Raw genomic sequence first — 27,254 nt, 5'->3', positions numbered from 1 at the left:
ACGGAGGCCAAACGTTTTCTGTAACTCTTCACAAGCTTTTCACACACTGTTGCTGGTATTTTGGCCCATTCCTCCTTGCAGATCTCCTCTAGAGCAGTGATGTTTTGGGGCTGTCATTGGGCAACACGGACTTTCAACTCCCTCCTCACTCCGTGGCATCAAAATCATACAAGAACGGGGAGCAAAATCCCAGAACCACACGGGAAGACCTTGTGAATGACCTACAGAGAGCTGGGAACACAGTAACAAAGGCTTCTATCAGTAACACAATGCGCCGCCAGGGACTCAAATCCTGCACTGCCAGACGTGTCCCCCTACTGAACAAAGTACACATCCAGGCCCGTCTACGGTTCGCCAGAGAGCATTTGGATGATCCAGAAGAGGACTGGGAGAATGTGTTATGGTCAGATGAAACCAAAATAGAACTTTTTGGTAGAAACACAGGTTCTCTTGTTTGGAGGAAAAAAGAATACTGTATTGCACCATACCCCCTGTGAAGCATGGGGGTGGAAACATCATGCGTTGGGGCTGTTTTTCTGCAAAGGGACCAGGACGACTGATCTGTGTAAAAGAAAGAATGAATGGGGCCATGTATCGAGAGATTTTGAGTGAAAATCTCCTTCCATCAGCAAGGGCATTGAAGATGAGATGTGGCTGGGTCTTTCAGCATGACAATGATCCCAAACACACAGCCAGGGCAACAAACACGTGGCTTCGTAAGAAGCATTTCAAGGTCCTGGAGTGGCCTAGCCAGTCTCCAGGTCTCAACCCCATAGAAAATCTGGGGGGGTAGGCGTGGGGTTGGTGGTCCCCTCTTGCCATCCCTGAAGGCCAGTTGGGGACCTGGGGAGACCAACCTGGATCCCGGGGGGTTGGACGATGGCTCCTTTGCTGGGCTGCAGGAGGAGGGATGGGCTGTGCCCGCCCGCCATATCACCTCGGGCTGGCTGGGTGGGAGCCGTGGCCCTGGGTTGGTGCCGGCGTGGCGTCTCCGCTCGTCTGCGTGGCTGTCGCGCGCCTGGTGGGGCTTGCGTGCTGCTGGATGTGGTAGGGCATGCTCGGGTTTGGGACTCCCGGTGCTGAGATTGGCGATGCGGCGGCGTAGGGTTGGTCGCCAACGGGCTTACACTCATAAGAGATTCACACGATTACTGAGTTCTAGATCACAGAACTGATTTGTGTACACTCTACCCCTTTCAATCACTTGGCTTATAGGCTTATAGACACCCCCACCCCCATCCCCCTCTTTCACTGGCCAATAGGCCCCCACATGGTGTAAACCGGAAATACATCTCGCTGACGATAGCACCAGCATACTAGTAACTAGTCTAGTTGTTCAATGTACAGTATTTCTTGTTTTGTTTGTGTATGTGTTCTTTTCTCCTGTCCCCCCATAATCCCTTCCTGTTCGCTGTTTTGTCATAATAAAAAGGTATTTTGAATGATCACAATGGGAGTATGTCAGACTCTCAATGTGAAACATTGAAACTGTTCAGACCATCCGGGCACTTAGACTTCCATTCTCTGTGTCAAACAGCTGAACAGGACAGGTTTTAAAAAAAAAAAAAAAGAAAAGAAAATCTGCGGAGGGAGTTGAAAGTCCGTGTTGCCCAAAACATCACTGTTCCAGAGGAGATCTGCATGGAGGAATGGGCCAAAATACCAGCAACAGTGTGTGAAAAGCTTGTGAAGAGTTACAGAAAACATTTGGCCTCCGTTATTGCCAACAAAGGGTACATAAAAAAGTATTGAGATGAACTTTTGGTATTGACCAAATACTTATTTTCCACCATGATTTGCAAATAAATTATTTAAAAATCGAACAATGTGATTTTCTTTTCTTTTTTTCCACATTCTGTCCATCGTTGTATGCTGCGTGAGGAGGCGGAGGCATGCAGTGGAGCATGTGTGATTAAGGTTGAATCATGGCAGAGCATGTTTCCTGAAAGTGTACTCATCCTGTTGCGGTCAGGTGGAATCGAGTCGAGGGTCCAGGCTTCCCGCAGCGATGTCCGGCCGCGGGCGGTGATCAAAGCCCTCGCATGCGACCATTTCACACTAAGTTTGAAGCTTTCAAAGCAGCCTCTCGTGATGCTGCTAATTCCTACACCCCGCAGCCATATTTGAGGGCGTCACGAGGACGCGTGGCAACCTGTCGACTCCTGTGAAGTACCATTCTGTCTCTTCGCTGACCCATGAAACTTGCAAGTTGGACTGTGAAGGAAAGCAAATGCGAGGAGGCAATGAGATGAGAAACCATAGCTGTCAATCTTTCACATGACACCATTTATCTTCGTAGGACACCCTGTTGCATACAAATGTCTTACATCTTAGCTCTGATATCGGTTTTAAAATCAGGAATGTTGTTGATTTGCTCATATATGAATGACTTTAAAGTGATTATTTAACACATCCAGGCAGATTTTCAGCAAGAACCATGAAGCTAATATTCCATGACAGTTCACCCAACCGAGTTAACGCAACCATCTAAAATGTTGATGCAGAAATGATGCTTGTGACTGTCAAAGTTCAAGTTCAAAATTTCAGCAAAATCTTTTTAGGGGTTATGTAGATATGACATCTTAACTTTTGGCCTTGTTGCCATATGTTGGCAACCTTTGGTCCGACCAATCTAAAATTTGTGTTGTTAAACTGGGAAAAATGCGTAATTTTTATTTCTGGAATGTTGGGGGTGTAGATTTTGTAATATAACCGTTGACCTTGCCCTTCACCCTGTGCAACACCTGACATTGACCTGACCAAGGAAGAAATTCAAAGCCTGACCTGTTGCCTGAAATATATGTGTAAAAATAGAGATGTACGGTATTATGTTTTGCTTTCCAGTTATGAAGCTTGAATCACAATATACCCTGATCTCAAAACCCTGTATTTTGCAGTTAAGATGCTTTTACCAGAGTGTTCATATTATTCTTAGCATTTTTTTTAACATAACGTAAGATATCACACTTCATGTACCACAAGGTCCCTCAAAGTTTTTCAACTGGCTTTTTTTTTTTTTTTTTTTTTTTTTTTTTTTTTTTACAAATAGTGTATTTAGTCATATTGAATTTGATGCTCCAAATAATGACGGGACAAGGACAAGTTTACCTAAGTGTTACATCACTTTTGCTTTTAACAATGCACGTTAAGTGTTTGAGAACTGAGGACACAAACTGCTGAAGATTTGTAGGTTGAATTCTTTCCCATTCTCGCTTGCTGTACAACGTCAGGGTCCAGGCACCACATTTTGCACTTCATAATCCGCGACAAATTTTATAGGAGAGAAAGGTCTAATTCACACACTCTTTTACTCTGAAGACATGCTGACCAACCTTCCAGCTATCAAAACAAAACAAAAAAATCCCAGTCATTAATTTCATTATTCATTTTATTTAAACAGGGTTTACGCTTTGGTTATGTGAAATTTCTAACTGCCTATTAAAAAATATATTTGACTTATATTTACTGCTCCCTAAGCATTATTGAAACCTTTATAATTGATAGGTTATTTACGACAGAATAAAAAGATGCTATGCTGCCAAAACACTGCCAGGAGGTGTGAACCTACCGATCAAATAATTTCAAAAGCAATATGAATTGCTGATTTACAATAATTAACAAAGTCCCACTCTGTAAAACTGGGGAGGATACTGTATTTGTCAGTTGATTCGAGACATTTGGTCAAATTATTTTTGTTATTATTCATTGGTATTATGTTGTGATATTATTATTATTGTTATTATTATTATTAGATGTAGCAGTAGTAATAATATTTAGTCCTTACTAGCAGGCAGTGATGCATTCAGCAGTCTTGCATATCGGACTTGTAGCGACAATTCATTGGACTCAGATGGCATCAATATGGAAACATCGTGGTAATGAAATAGCTGCAGAGAATGAGTGAGAACATACAGATGGTCCATCTATCTGCACATCAGTGCAGCCATTCAGCTGTCAGACCAGATGAATTATGCCGATATAAAAAAGAAAAACAATTAACTACTTTCTGCTAACAGCACTATGTGATTTACTCTGGTGCTTTAAGAGGAAGCTACATGAAAAAAAGACCTTGCAAATATGTTGCACCTTCAATATGGTGTATCCTAAGGCCTGCCACACACCAAGCAACACAGCGGAAAGTAATTGAACAGACACGCAGCGTGCTAAGTTCGGCAACTAGTTTTCGGAATTGGATGATCTTTGGCCATATGCAGTAATTGTAAATAAATCTGTAATTTTACTTGTGACAAGAAAGCAAAGCACATAGAGCATCTGTTGCCAACTGTCAATAATTATCATAATAATAATCATATTTTATATTTTATATTTTTCAATTATAATTCGCATTTGGTAGCACTTTTCCTGTCTTTGTGGTTATCCACTTCTTCCATTTTCTGCCACATTGGCAACATTGTGCTTGATACTTCTTCACTGCATCAAAGGGTGTACAGTAATTAGTTGGTCAACCATTTGCTGATTATACAGTTTTACACATATCACAATACAGAGAGTACCCAGGTTGCGAACGAGTTCTGTTCCTATGCTGGCGACATAACCCGAATTTCCACGTAAGTCGTAATTTACCCTTTAAGTATCCCTAAATCTGTAACTACCAAACTATCAAAAAACATGTATTATACGTTATTGTAATGTCCTCGCTAAGACATTGGAGCTAAGTCCTAGCTAAAATGCGAGCTAAGCTCCGAAATGTCGATGTCAGACGTCGGTATGGTTTGCTGACTTTATTCAGCTGCTCATGACATCAACACTTGCAGAAAGAACCTAAAATAAAAATGAAATCAGTTTCATCGTCAATAACAGCAATTCAAATTTGCGTTTATAACTAGCTGCTGATATAGCAATAACAATCCACACAAACGATTAGCGTGTATCAGTTAGCGTCCGCACATCATCAGACACAATCACATAAACTCACCCCAAGCATTCAACCACAAATGAAAACACCATAAACAGTACAAAACGTGTTATATACAGGTGTTGCCTCTGTGGATGCTTCACAAGGAACAAATGTGCGTGCAGGATTGCAGCTGTAAACTATACCCTCTCTCTCTCACTCGTCTCTTGCCCACTTCTTCGTGGACTTAAATGCGCTGTTCCTCGTGTGTGCATGTGCGTTCTTCTTCGTGTGTAAATATGGTCTTACTCGCGTACGGAAGTACTACCTGCTCTCAGCTTCCTGCGCCGAAAAAAAAGCATGCATAACAAAACAAAAGTCAACATTATATAATTATCTTTTTTTTTTTTTTAAACTGACTGGACACAAAATTGGGGACGAGACACCGGCGTCGTAATGTCAAAATCACGCACGTTGGGTACGTTGTAACCCCGGGACTACTTGTATTGTGTCGCGTATTTACAGGAGTTTTGTTTGAACACGAGAGAGGGCATTCCTTGTTTTGTTAGAATAATCTTCTTTCATACCATACATGCTTGAAGCAAAAAATACAACCTTCCTTAATGTGCACCAACAAAGATGGAGGCATAAAATTTTCTAAAAATATAGTGACAAGGTTGCGCTAGTTTGATAGATTAGTTTATCAATGCATGGCTTTCTGTTTTTCTTTTCTTTTCGGGCCAGTCAACATGTACACACTGAAGAGAATAGTAGACGCTGTAGCAGCATACTATACGAACACAAAGCTATTCCATCCACCTTGTTTTAATAAGAAACTTATCAGCGGAGAAATCTCAGGAAATTGCTGGCTACTTGCTTTATTAGTGCTTCTGGCTCGACTCAGCTCTTGATAAAGCATTTTGTTTTAATTAGGCTCGATTCCACACTTCAGCAGGGATGACCTGGTATTACGGTGAAGTGCCTGACGAGCCAATGAGCTGGCACTCCTTCGCGCATTGCAATCATTCCTCACCAGTACTCATCTCAGGGGTCCAGGACTGAATCAAAGGAGTCTATATTAAGCAGAACCAAATTGTTCAACACAGTAATCTCCTACATATTTTTTTCCCCATTCCTTTACCCAGTCACACTTGCTAAATGAAATGCTGCAGGGGAGAGAATGAAGCATTGCTTTGCATACCAACGAGGACCTTGGATATCCTTCATGGACTTCATTGTTTAAATGTATTTAATTAGTATGTATTATTGTGCGCTGTGACTGACTGACTACCATTACATGGTGTACCAGCCACACGTCCAAAGTAAGCTGGGATGGGCTCGTGTGAAACCCTGGACAGGACAAATGGGAGAAAACGAATGGATAGATGGCTATATTTCTGAAATTCCATCCATCCATCCATCCATCCATCCATCCATCCATCCATCCATCCATCCATCCATCCATCCATCCATCCATCCATCCATCCATCCATCCATCCATCCATCCATCCATCCATCCATCCATCCACTTTTACCGGGGTCAGGTTGCCGGGGCAGCAGCTTTAACAGGGAAGCTCAGACTTCCCTTTCCCCAATCACTTCAACCAGCTCCTCCATCGGGATTCCCAGGCATTCCCAGGACAGCTGAGAGACATAGTCTCTCCAGCGTGTCCTGGGTCGTGTCCCTGGCCTTCCGCCGGTGGGACATGCCCGGAACACCTCTCCAGGGAGGCATTTAGGAGGCATCCGAACCAGATGCCTGAGCCACCTCAGCTGGCTCCTCACAACGCAGAGGAGTAGCGGCTCGACGCCGAGTCCCTCCCGGATGACCGAGCTTCTCACCCGATCCTCAAGGGAGAGCATGGACGCCCTGCGGAGGAAAGTCATTTCGGGCGGTTGTACCCGAGATCTTGTCCTTTCGGTCACGACCCACAACTCGTGGCCATAGGTGAGGGTAGGAACGTAGATTGACTGGTAAATTGAGAGGTTCGCCTTTCGGCTCAGCCCCTTCCTCACCACTACTGACTGGTGCAGAGTCCGCATTACTGCAGGCACTGCACCAATCTGCCTGCCGATCTCCCGCTCCCTCCTACCCACACTTGTGAACAAGACCTCAGATACTCGAACTCCTCCACTTGGGGCAGGATCTCACCCCCGACCTGGAGAGGGCACGCCATCCTTTTCCGACTGAGGACCATGGTCTCAGATTTGGAGGTGCTGATCTTCATCCCAACTGTTTCACACTCGACTGCGAACCACTCCAGTGAGAGTTGGAGGTCACAGCTTTATGAAGCCAAAAGCACCACATCATCTGCATAAAGCAAAGATGCGATGCTAAGGTCACCAAATCAGACCCCCTCAACGCTTCGGCTCACTCGGAACGAATTTGACTTACTGCCGGCAATGCGGACCAAACTCTGACACTGGTCGTACAGGGACCGAACAGCCCTTATCAAGGGGCTCCGTACCCCGTACTCCCGGAGCACCCCCCACAGAACTACCCGAGGCACACGGTCGAACGCCTTCTCCTGATCCACAAAACACATGTAGACTGGTTGGGTGAACTCCCTTGCAACCTCGAGGATCCTGCCGAGGGTGTAAAGCTGGTCCAGTGTTCCACGGCCGGGACGAAAACCACACTGCTCCTCCTGAATCCGAGATTCAACTTTCTTACGGACCCTCCTCTCCAGCACCCCTGAATAGACTTTAGGCTGAGGAGTGTGTTTCCTCTATAATTGGAACACAACCTCCGGCACCTCTTCTTAAAAAGGGGGACCACCACCCCGGTCTGCCAATCCAGAAGCACTGTACCCGATGTCCACACGATGTTGTAGAGGCATGACAGCCCCAGAACATCCAGAGCCTTTAGGAACTCCGGGCGGATCTCATTGACCTCCGGGGCCTTGCCACCGAGGTGCTTAATTGCTGAAATTGTTTATTATACTAAAGACCGAAGTGTTCTTAATCAAGTTTTGAACGATTTTAAATGTATATGTATTGTAAAATTAAAAAATAATCTCACATCAACAGTCATTGATTGAAGCATTAGTCTTCCCCAGCTGTGGGTGACAATTTTGTGTTAACACAAAAAGTGTTAAAAGCACATTGCTCCAAACTTAAAATGTTGGAACTCTCCATAACTGGTTACATCATGATAATCTCATGTGTCAACTCAACTAATTTGTATCGCTCCAAATCAGAGAGGAAAAGATAGTTACAGGACAAGGCAATTATAGCCAACGTTACGCCGCCACCATGCTTGATCTCCCAGGTATTGGGGGTTGGGTTGTGGCGAGCTGGTGGTGGTAGACGATGACGGATGAGAGCTTAACGGCAGCTTGAGAGCTGCTCCGTTCCAAGACAGGGATTTAGGAAGTGTGCCTCCCTGCCAGCCAGTCCACAGGATAGCGCCCAATCACCGTGATACTTTAATCCAACCTGGCCTTTCACACAGGAGCCGCCCCGTCACTTGATATGAAATGTAAATGGGAGGGATTGACTGTGTCGATAGGGAAATGTCACCATCACAATTTGACATACTCATTAAATTGCGTGAGGGAAAAAAATACAAAGAAAAGGACAAAGGTAACTTGTGACCTCCAATTAATCTGCCACCACATACATCCGGAATCAACGGTATAGATCAAGTTGAATGATGTCAAGAAGGATGGTGGCCTTGTAGAAATTATTGCCGTTTTGCCTCAGATCTAAGCATTACATGTAAAACAAATAGCACAAGAAACAACATCATAGCTCGAAGAAAGTTGACTGAAGCTTGTGTTTATTTGAAAAAAAAAAAAAAAAAAAATAGTCTTTGCTACCCTGAATAAGCAAGTACAAAACGGTCTCACTCAAAGGGGGAGTTTGCAGTTATATAAAGTATGCTATTTTATTATGTCAAAACTCTCTGTACGATACAGTGTGACAGTAAAATATTCCGGCCCCATCTTATACTTGTAATTATTATTTTAAAAACACCTTGCCTTGACAAGAAAACATCAGCGGCATAAGAAACTGAAGGCAAAACCAAGGGGTGTTGCTGATAATTTTATGTGCATGAGCAGGCACACGTTGCAGCCACACAGCGACACACAGCAGCCTCAGTTTCACCGACTGGATTTTTATTTTTTTACATCCAGTTACCAGCAAAACGTAAAAAGCAGTAATTCAACATTCTTCAATCAAAAAACAGTTGTGTACTAGGATACAATGGCAAAGCCAGAACACAAATGTATTTTAGTATAACACAAGCACTGTACAAGATATGAAGTCAAAGCAAATATTCGTTTTCAATCTTAAAGCCCTAACAGTCAGGCAATCTTTAAATTTCAAATATAGCTTATTGTACTGTACACAATGTCAAGAGCAAGAACTCTGAAGAAATCTGCAGGAAATCTGCCATTGCTGATATTACTGTACACTCTTTGTCAAATCTACTGATACACGATATCTATATCATCCATGTAATGTTGAAAATTATTGGTATATGAGAATATTTTAGTTCATATTGGTAAATTTTCATTCATCCATGTTTGAATGGACAAAGTGAGTCGCAATAAATTGATAAACACCAAATTTGACATAGTATGCAGACATCATTTATTTCAGTTGTCTTGTATTGATTATTACTTCCTGCAAATTAAATCATCAGGAAATTGTTTAAAACAACCCCACCTCCCCCCCACACCAAGGAAAAAAAAAAAAAAAAAAAAAAAAAAAAAAAAAAAAAAAAAAAGCATGTTCAGCATTCCCGGTGTGACCGTGCACAACTTGCACTTAAAATGATATGATGGCAATTAAATGTTTATTAAGGCCACCCGGGCCACATGTCTACAGAATCTTTGCGACTCTAGCAGGAATCACAGAATGGTCACTTGTTCCATCTTTAAATTGCACAGTAAATTGAACCAATTAACTCAGGCTAGACCATTTTAGAGTCATATTAACCCACCTTGTTACATCTTATAAGACGTCAATAAGTACATCTTAAAGTGCCTTTGACAGCATAAAAAAAAATCATAAATAGCATTATTATGTGAATTCATATTTTGAAACGGTTCGACTGTATACAACAATTTGGCAAAGCGCAAATGAAATTAATCTTTTAATCTGCCGTATAGCCCCTGCCTGTCATTATAGCGCTCTAGCGTTCCCGGCTGGAGGATGATGTTGGCAGGGTCATGATTTCATCTGATTTAGAATTCAGCCCATTGAGGGGGAATTATTCAGAACGAGGAAAATGCGACAAAGAGAGCAGCAAAATATCATTGTTTCACACTCTGCTCCAATATTTTTACAGGATATTTTTTTAATCTAAATATTTTTCCCCAATTGTTAAAAAAAGGGTATGGTCATGAAAAATAACAGTCTTGTGCTAAATAGAATATGAAATATTCAAAATGCATTTATTCAGTACGACATGGCAAAATTACTCCATAATGGTCAAAACTGTCAACTTCTTGCACCTCCTGAACGATATTTATGCCACAAGTTAGTCTGACTTTTATCATTTCCCTGCCCCGGCTTCGGAGAGCGTAAGCAAACCAGAAGGCGTGACAGCTAGCCGACATGCTAACCCGAACCAAGTAGCGTTTCAAAGTCATATTCACACCTTTTGAAGCGAAAAATCACTCATAATTACCCCGAATCATATCACACAGCGGTGGAGTTGTCGATTGTCTTCACCGATCGGCAACTCCCCTAGTGGCGAGCAAGTTACAGCTTGTCGTTCCCCTGCTGCGGGCAGGAGAGCTCGTTTGCCGGGGAAGCAGCTAGAGAATGACCGCCGGACAAACCGGCCGATGTCTGAGGAGCGCGTAGCTGCCCGAGTCCAACCTGAGGATAGTGGTCTATTGCTGGGCACACGAAGAGAGCAGAGGGGGCTGGAAGTTTGGATGATATAGAGAACCACACGACCATAAGCCAAATATAGCGCTCTCTTGGCGGGCACGCGAGGGGGGCGTGCGACAAGTCGCTGGTCGTCGGCTGAGTGGCATTCTCGTTGGACAAGGAGCATTGTCAGCCACAAAATGCAAGCCACTTCTGTATTAAAACGTGTGCCATGATCCCAGTATCTGACATAATACAAAACATGATGTTTACGCACTTCCTCTTAAGTCCAATGGTCCCACAGGACTTGTTTTGGCCAATCTCGGGGTGACAGGAACTTTTTGAAACCCAAAAAGGCTCACACAACTCTTCCTCGTGCAGCAACAAAACCCTGCAGCACATTCGGCTGGTGTGATGCGAAAAATAAACAAATTAATCCGAAAAACTGTTGAATTTGCAGTCCAGCTGCATGCTATTAAGCAATGCTGTGTTGTGAGATGCTGACCCGGGTGACGTCACATTCGCATTCGTCCTCAACCCGAGACTGGATCCGGAAGTCACTCATTTTCATGGCGCGGGATTAAAAAAATTGAATAAATAAAACGATCGCTCCCACACACATACAAGCGGTCCATTTCATTCAGGAGCACAAAATACGGCTTGAAATATGAAATAAACATGCTTTTTGCTGTCATAGGCACTTCAACGCATATTTAGAAGGATTTTGTCCAAATTCAAAGGGGGACCAAATTCAGAAGATATTATTATATATAGATATATTATTAATATTATTACATTAATTAATAAGTTATTTCTTTTCTATTTTTAAGTTAAACTATCTTATATATATATATTTACCTTTCTTACTTTCTTACTGCAAAAGGGGAGCAAATTCAGAAGTTCCTTAGCTCTAAAATGTGGGTTGATTATCATATTTTCTGGACTATAATGCACACTTAAAATCCTTTATTTTTCCCAATAAATGACAATATGCCTTATAATCCAGTGCGCCTTTTGTATGAATTATGGTTGCGCTTCATGGTCTCAAAGCTATTTTATTTAATTGATTAATAAATCAATAATTACAATGTTAAAAGATTTTTTAAAATGACAGATGCAGTACACTGATGCACTCATGCATTTTTTAATCAGGTGTGCCTTATGGATGATAATTAATTTGTTCATTGATGGTACGCCTTATAGTCTAAAAATATGGTATTTAAAATAATTTAGTTTATTTATCTATCGGTTTTTAAATTTACACGGAAACAATGTCACAAAGCTCTTTAAAAATACATACACATGCAAAAATTGTACATATTGAAATAGACAAATAAGGTAGATAAGGATGTCGACAAGACACCAGAAGAAATAGTTAAAATTGAGTTTGTAGGCATTGCTTGAAACAGACCAAGGAATTAGCCGAACTAACAGATTGGGAAAGCTGGTTGTTGAATATACAAATGCACAGTTACATGTTGATATGCAGTTAAGGCGGAGGATTTAATTAAAAAAATAAAATAAAAAAAGGCTTACATTTGTGGCTGCAACAGTTCGTGGAATAGAATGAGGAGGAAAGAGCTCAGAGACATAGGTAGGAGCAATATTATGTATTGCTTTATAAGTAATTAAGAGAGTGTTGTAATTTTTCTAAATTTAAACTGAAATCAGCCTGTGGCTGTTCTTGTTAGGTGTCTAGCTGCTAGATTTTGAATTAACTGATTAAGGACTTTAGAGAAGACTGACTGAGGCATGCATAAGAATGAGTTCAAACCGGAAAAGATAGATGCGTGGATTAATTGTTCAAGAGCCGAAGGGGCAAAACAGGTCTTGTTCGAGCAATGTTTCTAAAGTTAAGAAAAGAAAGCAGAATGGACAGGTTTAGTGACATGAATTGAACCTCAGTCTTCAATCTGGACAATGATGTGGTGTAATTAACACATTAACGAGTTTTTAGGACTTATGCTTGATTCCCAAAAAACTTGAAGACAAAAATGCCTAACTCTCCATCTAAAAAAGATTCAATGGAAAAAAAATCTCATGAGAAATTTACATATTACAGGGTGTTCCAAAATGGTTGACCCCATTCTAAATGCCCATATCTCGGAAACTACTTGATGGACCTTAATGAAACTACATACACTTTATGTTGAAGGTCATAAGTTTTATTGGTTAAATTTACAAAGAAATGTACAAATATTTGTTGGTACTATGACCGATTTTCATAAATGTTCAATATGAGAGCCTCTTGTGACTCTGCACACGTCGAATCAGTATTCGAGCTCGTGCCAAACTTGCTGAAATTTCTTGAAATTTTTAGTGCCAAGACCTAATTTTTTTTTGTAATTTGTGCCTTCTTTGCAAAATTTGTGAAGAAGGCACGCTGCACTGTCTTCGGTGACTAAGTCCGAACATACTCTAACATGCAAAATGCCTTTTCTTTTGAAGTGAACGGCATATCTTAACCTGAAAAGATAGAAATGCCAAACGTTACACACAAAAACTTGACACGTTTGTACACAAGCTGTGAAAATTTGAGGTCATTCCAACAAAAATTGTCAAAATTACTGGCCTACAAAATGGGGTCAAACATTTTGGAACACACTGTACATTCCCCCTTATGATAGGCAATCTCCCAGTTTTCTCAAAAACAGTAATCATATTACAAAAATTGCAGTCATTTATCACATCTTTAAACTTTTATTGCTAAATATGAATTTTGTTTTGATATTATGCAGCTATGTGTTGAGATAAGATACATTTATGATACATTTGCTTGAATCAATTGCTGCCCGCAACAATGAAATGCTTAGCCTATTATTGCTCGCAATGAAGAAATGCTTTGCCTTGAAGAAACAGCTATGATAAGATCGGCACCAACCGGCCTGCTCGGGAAAAGGACAGCCTTGCTACATTGGAATGTCTTGACACACATGTATTAATCCTATTAATGATCACCTACATGCATTCCATATAGACAAACAAATACACACCCATGCTTTTCTTTCCCCACCTTTTTAAGGTTGACACCCTCCTGTTACTAGGGACCTCAAAGCCAAATAAAATGACTTTATAACGCAGAAGAGAACTGTATCATGCAGTCCTGGTATTGTGTTGTATAGACCCTACCCACGTGACGTCACAACTCCGCTCTCCTGAATGGTACCGCCCAACTGTCCGTCAAAACATAGTGTTAACCTGTTACGGCTACGTACATTCCTCCTATTTACGGCGTGTTTTTCTGCTCCTTAACATTAATAATCAAAATGGTGAAGGCGTGTGTGGCTGTTGGTTGCACTAACAGTGAAGATGGAAGGAGAGACTTGAAGTTTTACCGTATTCCGAGGGATCCAAAGAAGAGAGCGAAATGGACGGCTGCAATTCGACGTGAAAACTGGGCACCAAAAAATCACCACAGACTATGTAGTAGTCATTTTATATCCGGTAAGATGCATTTAAGATATACTTAGAGGGTTTTGGGCTGACAAATAACCACAATTAAGATCATTGCTAGGCTAATCGCCGACAACATACACGTATGTATGTAGTGAGAGTTCTATCGCTAAACCATATAAACATTAAAAGCCTTAACTCCATTGACAAACGACATGAAATACATTAGACTTGACAGTGGATGTTAGCAATAACAAAATATTTTGAATTGAAAATTTCGTAACACACGTTTCCAAGCACAAGATAGATTCCTGCCGAATTTTCGTGGACGAGGACCTGTTTCACCCAACCAGCAACGAAGTATTTATAAGCCTCCAAGCTCTTGAAGTTTTTCAAATTTTCGTGAGAATAGGATGATTTTGTGTGGACAAGATAATTGTAAATACTGTATCAGCGTAGCAGATGTCAGGCAGACAGGGCGAAGACAGTGGGTCGAAAAACATCGATTTGGGCATCAAATATGGATCTGGCGACTGTATAGAACGAAGCTTTTCCACATAACGCCTTTTATGCAACACATCCAGTGAGTTTACGGCATCAGAAAGCACCGGGTCTTCCATGAAATGCATTTTAAATTCCTCGATCAATTGAAATCAATGCTAATACAGAGACAAAATGGTCGGACAAGTGGGCGGAACCATACAGCGAGCACGTGGTTTTGTGATGTCGGTGGGTAGGGTCTATAGTTCTACTCTGTTCTCCTTGCAAGCATATCAAAGAAATTGAGTGCCTTCTCCCCTTATTTTATGTAAGTTTATAAATGTCCTCCTAAGGAGAAACCTGACACTATAAAACTAGGAAACAGCTAGGAAACAGAAAGCTGTGAAATGATCACAAGAATTGAAGGGTCTAAATCCCCAAACATTAAATATTTGTGATAAGGGGTTAGCTCAGCCGCTGTTTGACTTCAATTCTCAATTCTCTGGAAAGCAGCATAAGCTGCCAAGGGTGTTGATTCTCCAAACAGCAGCTTGAATCCTGAGTGACAGCTTGAGGATAGTGATTGATGCGATGATTACATGTGCAGGGGCAGGATAGGTTGCTGTCAGAAACTGTGTGTACGCAGCTATAATGCTGTACCACTGCTTGTGATCACGTGACCATAAAAGCCAATCAAACTATGTTTACTGGAAGATGTTTGCTAGAACATTGCATGGATAGCTCCAAATTTTGGAAAGATGACTGATTTTACTTGACAGGTCAGCTACACAGGCAAAATGATTGGTTCTTTGCTCTTAAAATCAATCACAATCAGTGGTGGAACAAATCCATGCCCGGGTGCGACGTATATGATCGGCGTCCTTAGAGCCAAGTGGGGGTGGTGGGTTTGTATCACGTAATGATAAAGGCTAAGTTCACACAGCGGGTCAATTCAGACACATATCTGATATTTTAATGCAAGATGAACAGCCCAATTCCAATCTTTTCACATTTGACCAGAGGTGGGTAGTAACGCATTATATGTACTCCGTTACATTCACTTAAGTAAGTTTTTGAGAAAGATGTATTTCTAAGAGTAGTTTTACTAAGATATACTTTTTACTTTCACTTGAGTAGATTTGTTAAGAAAAAAACGCTACTTTTACTTCTCTACTTTGGGCTACATAAGAATCGTTACATTTTTCCTCTTTATTCTACATATTAGATTTATTGTTATTTTTGTCAGCGATGCTAAGAGTAGAGACATGCCTGGTATATTACCGGGGTAACTCTACAAATTTCACCAATGAGACGTCGCAACAAATCCCATGATTCCATTATACCATTAAGACCAAGCTTGTCGTTCTATCTTCACGCCAGCCATTTCAATAATGTAATGTCTTTAAAGCACCATAAAAAATGAAGTATTTGATATCGATCACTGCCCTCAACATGACTGAAAGGCGCGGATTTTAACCTCTTTCCCAGTTTTTATTTGGCACCGATTGACCACGGAAAGCCGGAGATACGATCCTTTTAATTTCAAAATAGTAATTATGAAGGAACGCTTCACTATTCAAACTGGGAACTATTTTCTCAACCAGAGGGCAGCCATGCTCTTTGGTCCAATAATGCTTCATTTATTTTTTTCTCTCGTCGGAATTCAATGATTTTTGTGTGTGTGTGTGTTTCTTTGGCTTAATGTGGTTATGTAATGGGTTATTGTACAGTATCATTATATTCATGGTCCATATAGATAACTTTGTGCTGAGAAAAAAAAATACCATTGTTTAAAAAAAAAAAATACAACAAAAATATAAGCACTTAGTCACAATGTTACTCATTACTTGAGTATTCTTTTCATCAAATACTTTTTTACTTGTACTTGAGTACATTTTTTGGACGACTACTTTTACTGGAGTAATGCTATTTTGAAGTAACGCTACTCTTACTTGTAGATGCGTGCGAAATTTCCGATTGTTAGAATATTCGCGATTCGGCCGTGGAAGATTCGAGAACGATTCACAAATATTCAAATTCCGATTACTGAATTATACCAGGCAGAGGTTGCGCTAGACTTTTTCGTTGTCTGTCATTTTGACTGACAGGGTCATAAAAATCCGGTCATAATCTATTTTTACCCATCACTTAAATTTTTAAAATGATAATAATGACATTGTGGTGAGCCTTTGTTTGACATAATTCACCTTCCGTACTTGTGTGTCCATTTGGCCGAGCGCGTTACTGGCTACGACACAGTCACGTGACAGAGACACTTAAGAGCCGCGCGCATTCCGGCTTGAATATGAATGGAGAGTTCACAGAGAGCAGCAGAGCTACAGCGGCTGGACACAACAATTCGAGCTAACAAGACTCTTAACATTGCATACCGCTTCAACATATTCAATAGTATTTAGTTTTCATTCATTTTAAATTAATATTCTGTCCAAACAAGCTTAACAGAGAATCCACACCGTGCCATAACACATCAAGCAGATGAATATGTAACTTTTTCTCCGCAGTGACAAAAACAGCTGACTGTGGCCCCAGTAGGTAGGCTACATATGGAACAATGAATTTAACAGTTCACCTGCTGTGGCCTGAACGCAGTCTGACACCTTCCTCCTGGTGCGCATGGACTTGAATTGCGTGTCCGCTTGTGCAGTCCCTCTTTTTTCACCTCTTTTATCAACACCATCGTCGTTTTGGGGCTTTTTGAAGAAACTTCGGACACTCAGTTGCCTTGACATTTTTCCGACTAAGGCCAACGACGTCATGCATCAAGAGAGACAATAGCTAATTAATATGCTCACTCGCCACCCTGTGGTCTGGGGTGTGAATTGCAACCTGTCAAAATGACAGATGGACTTCAGTTTTTTCCGTCACTGTTTTAAAAAATCGGTCAACAACGAAAAATATTAGGATAACGCGACCCCTGATACCAGGTAAAACGGAAGTAAAACACAGGCAGTGCGGTCTTTGGGACACAATGAGGAACGGACCGAGAGTAAATATCATGTTCAACTCATGCCGCTAGATAAAAAAAAACAATCATACCTGACTGCAGCTAACAGCCGCTACAAACAACGCCCAGTTGCTAGTTGCTACAAACATACGGCTTCAGTAGATATAATATAAATGTAGAACGATGCAAATGACAGACGACGTCGATGTTAGAACATGTATTATTGACCAGAGATGCGAAATGACAGACTTTCCGGCGTAAGTAAACAGCCGCCATTTTAAAGCAGTAGACCTCGTCGACCTTGTCTTGAATCTATCTTTAAATGATGAAATAGTTTTAAAACTTTGACAAAAGTAGACAGAAGGGAAATTTTGGAATAACGGAGGCAATTTTAACAACTGTAACAGTTGATTCACAACATTAAATTAATTGAATGTAGTTTAAAGCTGCTGATACCAAATGGGGACTGGAGTTTTTTATTTACTGTTATTCTTGTATATTTGTTTACTGTAATATGTTAACTTGATAGTGAAATAGTAGTTTGGTTTAGCCTGAAAGGATTTTTGAACAATTTTGGAACTAATGTACAAACATAAAAAAATAAATAAATAAATAAATTAAAAAAAAAAAAAAAGGAGGGGGGTGCATCAATAATTGTTTTATAATCGAATCAGAGCCTCTGAATCGTAATCGAATCGTTAGGTGCCCAAAGATTCCCAGCTCTACTTGAGTAAAATTTTGGGCTGCTCTACCCACCTCTGTATTCGACCTGGGCCTCTTTCATATGTGGATATAAATCGGATACACATTCAATCCCTCTGCACTATGAATGCTCATCTATACACATCCAAACTATACATCATGAACGAGTGAATTACGTCACATCTGTTCGATGAAAAAAGAAACAACAAATGTGACTGGGCAATGGCAAATAAAGGCAAAAACAATAATATTTACTTTTGATACCGCATGCGAAGCTATCAGGCTAAAAAAGCATAAAATCCTCAAAACTTGCCACCAAAGCGTAATAGCCAAAACCTTCCAAAGAGATCATATTCACTGTAAACACTGTGATACATGATGAGGTGTCACACATGTCAGAGAAAGCATGCCTGTGACATCATGGAAGCATTCCCTCACACTGCAAATACAGTGTATCACAAAAGTGAGTACACCCCTCACATTTCTGCAGAAATTTAGGTATATCTTTTCATGGGACAACACTGACAAAATGACACTTTGACACAATGAAAAGTAGTCTGTGTGCAGCTTATATAATAGAGTTAATTTATTTTCCCCTCAAAATAACTCAAAATATAGCCATTAATACCTAAACCCCTGGCAACAAAAGTGAATACACCCCTTTGAAAAAACGTACATCCCTAAATGTCCAAATTGAGTACCGCTTATCATTTTCCCTCCAAAATGTCATGTGACTTGTTACAGGAGTGCTGTCAGCATTGCTGCAGAGATTGAAGAGGTGGGGGGTCAGCCTGTTAGTGCTCAGACCATACGCCGCACTCTACATCAAATTGGTGTGCATGGGTCTCACCTCAGGAGGAAGCCTCTTCTGAAGACGGTACACAAGAAAGCCTGCAAACAGTTTGCTGAAAACATGACAACAAAGCACTTGGATTACTGGGAACATGTCCTATGGTCTGATGAGACGGACAGGCTTTCTTGTGTACCGTCTTCAGAAGAAGATGAAGAATTTGATGTAGAGTGCGGCGTATGGTCTGAGCACTAACAGGCTGACCCCTCACCTCTTCAATCTCTGCAGCAATGCTAACAACACTCCTGTAACGAGTCACTTGACATTTTGGAGGGAAAATGATAAGCGGTACTCAATTTGGACATTTAGGGATGTACGTTTTTCCAAAGGGGTGTACTCACTTTTGTTGCCAGGGATTTAGATATTAATGGTTATAGTTTGAGTTATTTTGAGGGGAAAATAAATTAACTCTATTATATAAGCTGCACACAGACTACTTATCCTTGTGTCAAAGTGTCATTTTGTCAATGTTGTCCCATGAAAAGATATACTTAAATATCTGTAGAAATGCGAGGGGTGTACTCACTTTTGTGATACACTGTATATGTTTGTGCAATATGAACGTCTAAACAAAAATATCGGCATGAACCAAAAAATCCCAATTGGGCATTATGCCCTCTGGTCTGAACGTTGCATTAGTTTCACACACAAGAGTAACTCCCTGTAGGCTGTAACATGTTTATGCTAAGCTAGATCTAGGTTTGATTCAGCGGCAGTTCATTGGAAAAATGTTTATACTTTCATAAAGGTGATATCAAGATGACATATCCTAAAGTCGATAACTTCATTGGTCTAGGTTAATTTTTATTTCACAAAAAAATGGGCCCAAAATCATCACTGTTTATAGTATTTGGAGCCTCAACATGTAGCAGGTGGAAAAAAAAATATTTTCGGCATTCTGTTGCACAAACCTCGGCTGAATTCGAGGCCCACTACTGTATGTCGTTGCACATGTGCCATGTGTGGGCCTTATGGCAGTGACCTTAGATAAGAAAGCAACACACAGATAGCAGGGGCGTGCAGCGATGTCAAATTCCCTATTACGTTTTCAAATTTGCTCTGGAAAGTCATTTAATAGGAGCTGGGGAGCACCACATGGGGGCTAGCGACTCTGCATCCCTCTGAGAGTTTGAGTTAATGGAGCTGCGAGTACATTAGCGGGTGCACTGCATCATGTGTGCATTGTCACAAATACAAACGTAAGGCGCATCCCTTAACAGTCTTGCAGATCATTCATTTCTTACATCCCAGGTAGAAACTTGTGTGTATAGGATTGTAATTGAATCTCTCTCAGTCATTATGACTGTACAGCCTTGGATAAACATACTGTAAGTAATTACACAAGTGTCATTATGACAGTATCAAACTAACATTTACAAACTGATACTTGGGAATTGAGCAAAAATCAATCTCGTGTGGTCGCATGCGGTATTTATGTTTTTTACTGTACATCCTAAGGTAGTAGCAAATCTAGTGATATAATCAAGTTGTAATCAATTGTGCATCATCTGCCAAAGGTATAAAACGTTCAACATGATGCTTCCATTCTGTTCCCTTGTGAAATATTATTGTTGTTTTGAGGGGTGGGGGCATTTTAGACAACAGCAGGCAGAAGGGTGCATTGTATACCAAAAATTACATCCATCATGTCATAGAGTTTCAAAAAAATAATTAAAAACAAGTCAACTCAAAGCTAACACTTACAGATCATAAAGCTAAAATGAACCACTGCCTTGTCTCAAGATTGAGACAAAAGACAACAATATCAAAGAAGCAAGTGTTCCTCTGAAGCCATTCTCAACAATTTACCAACACAATCAATAAATAAAAGGCAATGAAAAAAATAGCTTTGCTAGGTTTGTTGGAAACAGAACTTGCCACTGCTGCATAGGTAAACACGTTGCCAACACAAACATAAAATCAATACTAAAGAACGACTACATCACCTTAAACTACAGTATGGCTTGCCACCTCGTTACTTAACCTTTCCCACTTTTTAAAGGGTGGCTAATCACAAAGGTTTAAAGGGGAAGTTCAGATTTTTTTTTACATCAGGCTTATTGTAGGAGTTGGGGGGGGGGGGGGGGGGGGTTAAATAGTCAGTGGAGTTGATTTCAAAATATTCCGTATCGTTTGTTAGTCTTCTATAGACCCTACTCACCTACGTCACAAAATGGGCGTGTCGCTGTTTCCGGCCGCCATATTGTACCTCTTTTTTAGACCTATTCTCATTGTTTTCAATTAGTCGAGCAAGTTATAGAGCAATTCATGGAAGCCCCGGTGTTATCTGACGCTGTAAACTCATTGGATCCGTTGCATAAAAGGCGTTACGTGGAAAAGCTTCAGTTTATCCATTCGCCAGATCCGTATTTGATGCCTAAATCGATGTTTTTCGACCCGCTGGCTTCGCCTGACATCTGATATCCTGATATTTACAACTATCTTGTCCACACAAAATCAGCCTATTCTCACGAAAGTTTGAAAAACTTTAAGAGCTTGGAGGCTTATAAATGCTACGTTGCTGGTTGGGTGAAACAGGTCCTCGTACACGAAATTCGGCAGGAATCTTGTGCTTGGAAGGTGAGTTACGAAATTTTCAATTCAAAATCTTTTGTTCTTGCTAACATCCACTGTCAATTCTAATGTATTTCATATCATTTGTCAATGCAGCTAGGGCTTTTAATGTTTATATGGTTTAGCGATAGCACTCTCACTATATACGTATATAATACGTAATAAATATGAAGTGCGATAGCACTACTCCAAATTGTCCCTAGTTGAATTTATTTTTTGGCTTTTGACCTCAATAGTGAAATTGTAAATTAATTGTATGACAACTGTCTGATTATCCTCTTATAATTATATATTTTCAGGCAGTTCATTCACAACGTCTGAGTGTATGTTGTCGGCGATTAGCCTAGCAATGATCTTAATTGTGGTTGTCAGCCCAAAACCCTCTAAATATATATTAAATGCATCTTACCAGATATAAAATGACTACTACATAATCTGTGGTAGTCGTTTGGAGCCCAGTTTTCTCGTCGAATTGCAGCAGTCAATCTCGGTCTCCTCTTCAGCTCTCTCCGAATACGGTAAAAATTCAAGTCTCTCCGTCTATCTTCTCTGTTTTTGCAACCGACCGCCACACACGACTTCACTATTTTGATTATTAATGTTAACGAGCAGAAAAACACGCCATAATAGGAGGAATTTACGAAGGGCTAATGCATTAACATGACTAGTATCCGGACAACATGGCGCGGGGGCGTGGCTGTGACGTCACGTGAGTAGGGTCTATTATTCTTCAGGGCTCCAGAGTGGCTATGCTAATGCAAATCAATATGGCCAATTAGCATGCTCAAGAAAACAACATATGCACGTAGGAGAATCACCGATAACGCATGCAATCAATAGTGTTGGCTATGTTTCCAGGATAAAGTTATTAAAACTTACCATTGCATGTCAATAACTGCAGTAAGAACAGCACCATTAGTAATTCAGTTGCCTTGCAGAGAAGAGAACAAGCTGGCTGCGCGGAGGGATATCACATTGGTCTTTTCACCGCTTTTTTTTTTTTTTTTTTTTTATTTTATTTTTATTGGTGGCAACAAAGCGACTTCCTGCCCCCAAAATGCAGGGAAGAATTGGAGCTGAACAGTTTTCAGAACTCAACAAATGGTTGCAAGTGAACACCAAGACTTTTTTACCACTTCTCAGCAAAGGTGTTCTTTAAACTTTTTTCTTCGTAGGTAAGACCAACTGGAAAAAAACGGGCAGCTATCAATGAGGTAATTGGATTCCTGCATGCTTTATTTTGTCGCTGGGCAAATATTCGTATACTCTAAGCTTAGTTCTATTTCAGGAAAGCAGCTATATCATCTCAACAGTAATGCATTGTGAGAGTAAAAGCATGCCAATATAAAAAGCAGTAGCAGTATGGCAATTATTTACAAGAATGTGCCTAAATCATCACGCAATATGTCAAAAATGAAAAACATGATAAAACTGACATAGGCAAATGTGTTGAACATAACTTCAAGTATTACTTCATGTATTTCAATTGCCGGTGATTGTCACCTTAGAGCACTTTATTTAAAAACTTGAAGTTACGTAATTTGCGGACTATAAGCCGCTACTTTTTCCCCCTCATTTTGAATCCTGCTGCATATAGTAGAGTGCTGCTTATTTGTTGGGAATATTGAACATGTGTCCAAGCTAGAGTTCTGTAACTTTTTTAAATAATATATACAATTTTTTGATCTATCACATGATGATTTTGGCACTTTCTTTTTTTAATCACCCTGTATTATGGTTTTCTTGTTTTAGGCAACTCCGATTGGTGGCATATAGGGTTGTTCTTGAGTGGGCGTTGAAAGGCAAACATCTGGGAAGAGGCCAGCGATGTGTTCTTCCATCGTGTGTCGTCTCCTGTATCCGTGACAAGTGCACTGTCAATGGGAACTACAATGGTTTTAGGGAAACTGAAGATGCTCTGCAATCGTTCTAAATACAACTCCTACATACCCAGAAACTTTTGATCTTTTAAACCTTCAGATTTCACAAATAAGACAATATGTGTGTGTGTGTGTGTTTTTTTTTTTTTTTAATTATAGTACATTCAAAAATATCTATTTATAAAAAGGAAAATGTCAGCCTACTTATTTTTTAAATCTACTGACATGTAAAATGACTTTTTCTTTATCAGGCCTTTTGATGCCTGCGATGCTTTGGGGAATTGTAGTTGGAGGCTTGAAATAAAAGTCTGGATCAGCAAACTTTACTGATGAATCCTGCTGTCTTTCCAGGACATGCGCCACCAAATTCTGTCAGAATGTCTGCGTTGTTGGCTCGTAACTCCTCCAGGCAACCCATCTTTTTGTTTGCTTTGGAAACTCCAAGCTGTAGGCTATCTCAAAGTCCCTAATAGAGTAAATTTGATTGAAATACGTACACATAAGAAGGGTAGAGTGCAATTGTTAATGGGACAAATGTTGATAGAGCCTACCATCAGCATTCCTCACTTGCTGGCGCCCTTGCCTTCATGGAGTTGAAAACGAAGTGGAGCCTCTTCTGGGTGTACCTTCAGCATCTCCAGGTCGCCTAGAGATCACAGCAAAAAGTAGCTTGTTAGATTTGTCATGACAATATGCCTGTGTTGTAAACACAATTGCACCACGGAATAAGGTAAACCCTAATATCTAAAAAACTTATCCAGGATTGTCATGCTCAGCAAAAAAGTTTTAGAATTTATTGATTTGGTAATTCGTATTTAGGAGCGTTGTTCAACGCTTTCCTGAAGACCAACCCGGAGATTACTTCTTAGTTTATTCCTTTATTTATTACAAGCTAGGTAGGTGTCACTTATCTAAGGACATAGAAACGCAACAGTTATCACTCAGCGTACGCTCAAATGTTTTCTTCTCAATTTTTCATGAAAGTGATAAAGTATTCCAATATCCCCCAGTTCACTCACAATCCTTGCTATAAATAACCCTTCAATAACTGATTGCGTGAGGTGTCTGGGGCAAATAGTGAAGGATAAAAAAATACTGTATGATTGACATATTACTTATTTACATACTACCGACTACTAGTCCCAATGAAGAAGCGTCAGAGTACGTGTCTGTGTGTGGGGTTGTGCAAAAAACTGCGGTTGCTCACGCACATAACCTACGAACCAGGGGTCGCAATAACCGGATATTTTCCGTCGTTGACCGGTTTTTTAAAACGGTGACGGAAAAAACTGTAGTCCGTCCGTCATTTTGACAGGTTGCAATTCACACCCCAGACCACAGGGTGGCGAGTTAGCATATTAATTAGCTATTGTCTCTCTTAATGCATGACGTCGTTGGCTCTTCTCTCAGAATATTGTAGCGTCACCGGGGTCTGGCGGCGGCACCGTGATTGACACATCAACACGAGGTTCTTATTGGTGCACCCGGTGTGCCAGCGCGTCATCCAATTGATGGACAAGATTGCCGCCCAATCACATGACGTCACAACTCCGCCCCCCTGACTGGAGCCGCCATATTGTGTGTCAGCTGTTCATGTTTACACATTACCGCTACGTACATGCCTCCTATTACGGCGTGTTTTTCTGCTCGTTAATAGTAATAATCAAAATGGTGAAGGCGTGTGTGGCGGTTGGTTGCTATAACAGAAAAGACGGAGAGACTTGAAGTTCTACCGTATTCTGAGAGACCCGAGGATGAGAGCGAGATGGACTGCTGTAATTCGACAAGAAATCTGGGCACCAAACGATCACCACAGACTATGTAGTAGTCATTTTATATCTGGTAAGATGCATTTAATATATATTTAGAAGATTTTGAGCTGACAACCACAATTAAGATCATTGTGTGACGTTGGTGATTGGGGTCTATATCGTTGCCTCTTTTTCTTTGGGGGCGGAGTTGTTGGCGGTAAGCAGAGTAAAAAGGGAGAAAAATACCACGACTCCCGTGTCTAATTTTTCGCCGCCAAGCAAGCGTTACAATATTAATTAAAAATGAATGAAAACTAAATACTATTGAATATGTCATCATTATCATTTTAAAAATTTAAGTGACCGGTAAAAATAGACTATGACCGGATTTTTATGACCCTGTCAGTCAAAATGACAGACAACGAAAATGTCTAGCGCAACCTCTGCTACGAACCATTCGTAAACGGAATCCAACCCCAAGTGGAATGATTTACTGCATTCGGGATGGTGATCTGGAAGTTGACTGTACTGTTCCCCTTGTGTGTGTGCTAGTGAACACAGCTCCATTCAAAATAAATACGGGAGTCGGGTGGTAAGAGTCCGAGCTCCAGGTGCTTTAATGTGCTGCACTGTCGCATCCAAAAATGAATCAGTGTGAAAAGACGATGCCTTCGAAAGTGCAAACAACACAACCAGCGCTCACCAAACGACGGACTGACGAAAATACTACACAAATGGCCGCCGCAGTACTTCCTTCCTGTCAAACGGCTTTTAAAATAATAGCAGGAAGGAAAAATGCACTTCGTGAGATATTGGCCAGAACATTGACCATTGTTTCCCATTTAAAAACGCGAACCATAAATATGCATGGTGTTAGTTACAAGCAGGGGCGCTGCCAGGGATTTTGGGCCCCATGAAAAGATATCACTTTGGGCCCCACCACCAGTGCCGGGACACACACACACATTTAGAGTATCAACTACGTAATTTCCTGCATTCTGGTGAATCTTTACACACTAATTTGTGCATTTTCTGCATTAATTTAAGATGAAAATATATTTATGTAAACATACAGCGTACAGAGCAATAATGAATAGACTGATATCATCTTTAAGAAATGTACTGAAGCCCATCTTTTACAATCTAAATATATTTTTATTAGAAATATTCTCAAATACCACGATGAATGACTTAAGTTAAAACAAAACTTTTATTCTAACAATACTACAGCATACATTAACGCCAATCAAAAAAACAATCTTTAGAATGATATAACAAACAAAGCGAACACCACACATACACACACACACAAGCAATCACACTCACAAACAAAGCGAGCAGATTGCAGGTTGCTCAGCCTTAGTCACCAAGAGCCCAGCGCCGAGCCTTCTTGATAGCAAAGTCAGTGATCAAATCATTAAAGTCTAGCTTCCTAGCCAACTGACTTTCAATGGACAACATGGCAAGACTAGAAAGCCTGTCCTGACACATAGTGGACCTCATATAATTTTTTATGAGTTTTAGCTTACTAAAAGCTCTCTCGCCGCCTGCAACCGTTACGGGGAGTGTGCAAAATATTCGTAAAGCGATGAACACTTCTCCAAAAATGCTTTGCAGCTGCATCTTAAAAATTGCATTCAGGAGACCAAGAGAGGACAAGTTAGGGGGGAATGTAGCAGTATACACAGAGTTCAGGTGTCTTACTGAAGATGGTCCTGGCTCTGTAGTGTACATAAAATGACAAATATAACAATATCTTCTATATTATTCTAGTATCTTAATTTAATTATTAATTATGTATCATTAATTAATAATAATAATTATTATTAATTATTATTACTTATTACCAGTGTTGTTAATAACGGCGTTACAATATAACGGCGTTACTAACGGCGTTATTTTTTTCAGTAATGAGTAATCTAATTAATTACTTTTCTCATCTTGGCAACGCCGTTACCGTTACTGAGGCGGGAAA

At 40.4% G+C, this 27,254-nt stretch overlaps 1 long non-coding RNA gene across 1 annotated transcript; it reads right to left on the bottom strand.

The window, feature by feature from the left end:
• Nucleotides 1–23,039: 23,039 nt before the first annotated feature.
• LOC130912194 (uncharacterized) lies at nt 23,040–25,961 on the bottom strand. Its single transcript, XR_009062565.1, has 3 exons — nt 25,734–25,961; nt 24,080–24,174; nt 23,040–23,994 (listed from the first exon to the last, which is right to left on the bottom strand). It is a non-coding gene; the product is annotated as an uncharacterized LOC130912194 (long non-coding RNA).
• Nucleotides 25,962–27,254: the final 1,293 nt, after the last annotated feature.

This window comes from Corythoichthys intestinalis, chromosome 2, assembly GCF_030265065.1.
Source record: "Corythoichthys intestinalis isolate RoL2023-P3 chromosome 2, ASM3026506v1, whole genome shotgun sequence".
NCBI lineage: Eukaryota > Metazoa > Chordata > Actinopteri > Syngnathiformes > Syngnathidae > Corythoichthys > Corythoichthys intestinalis.
This window is presented reverse-complemented; position numbering and strand designations above follow the sequence as displayed.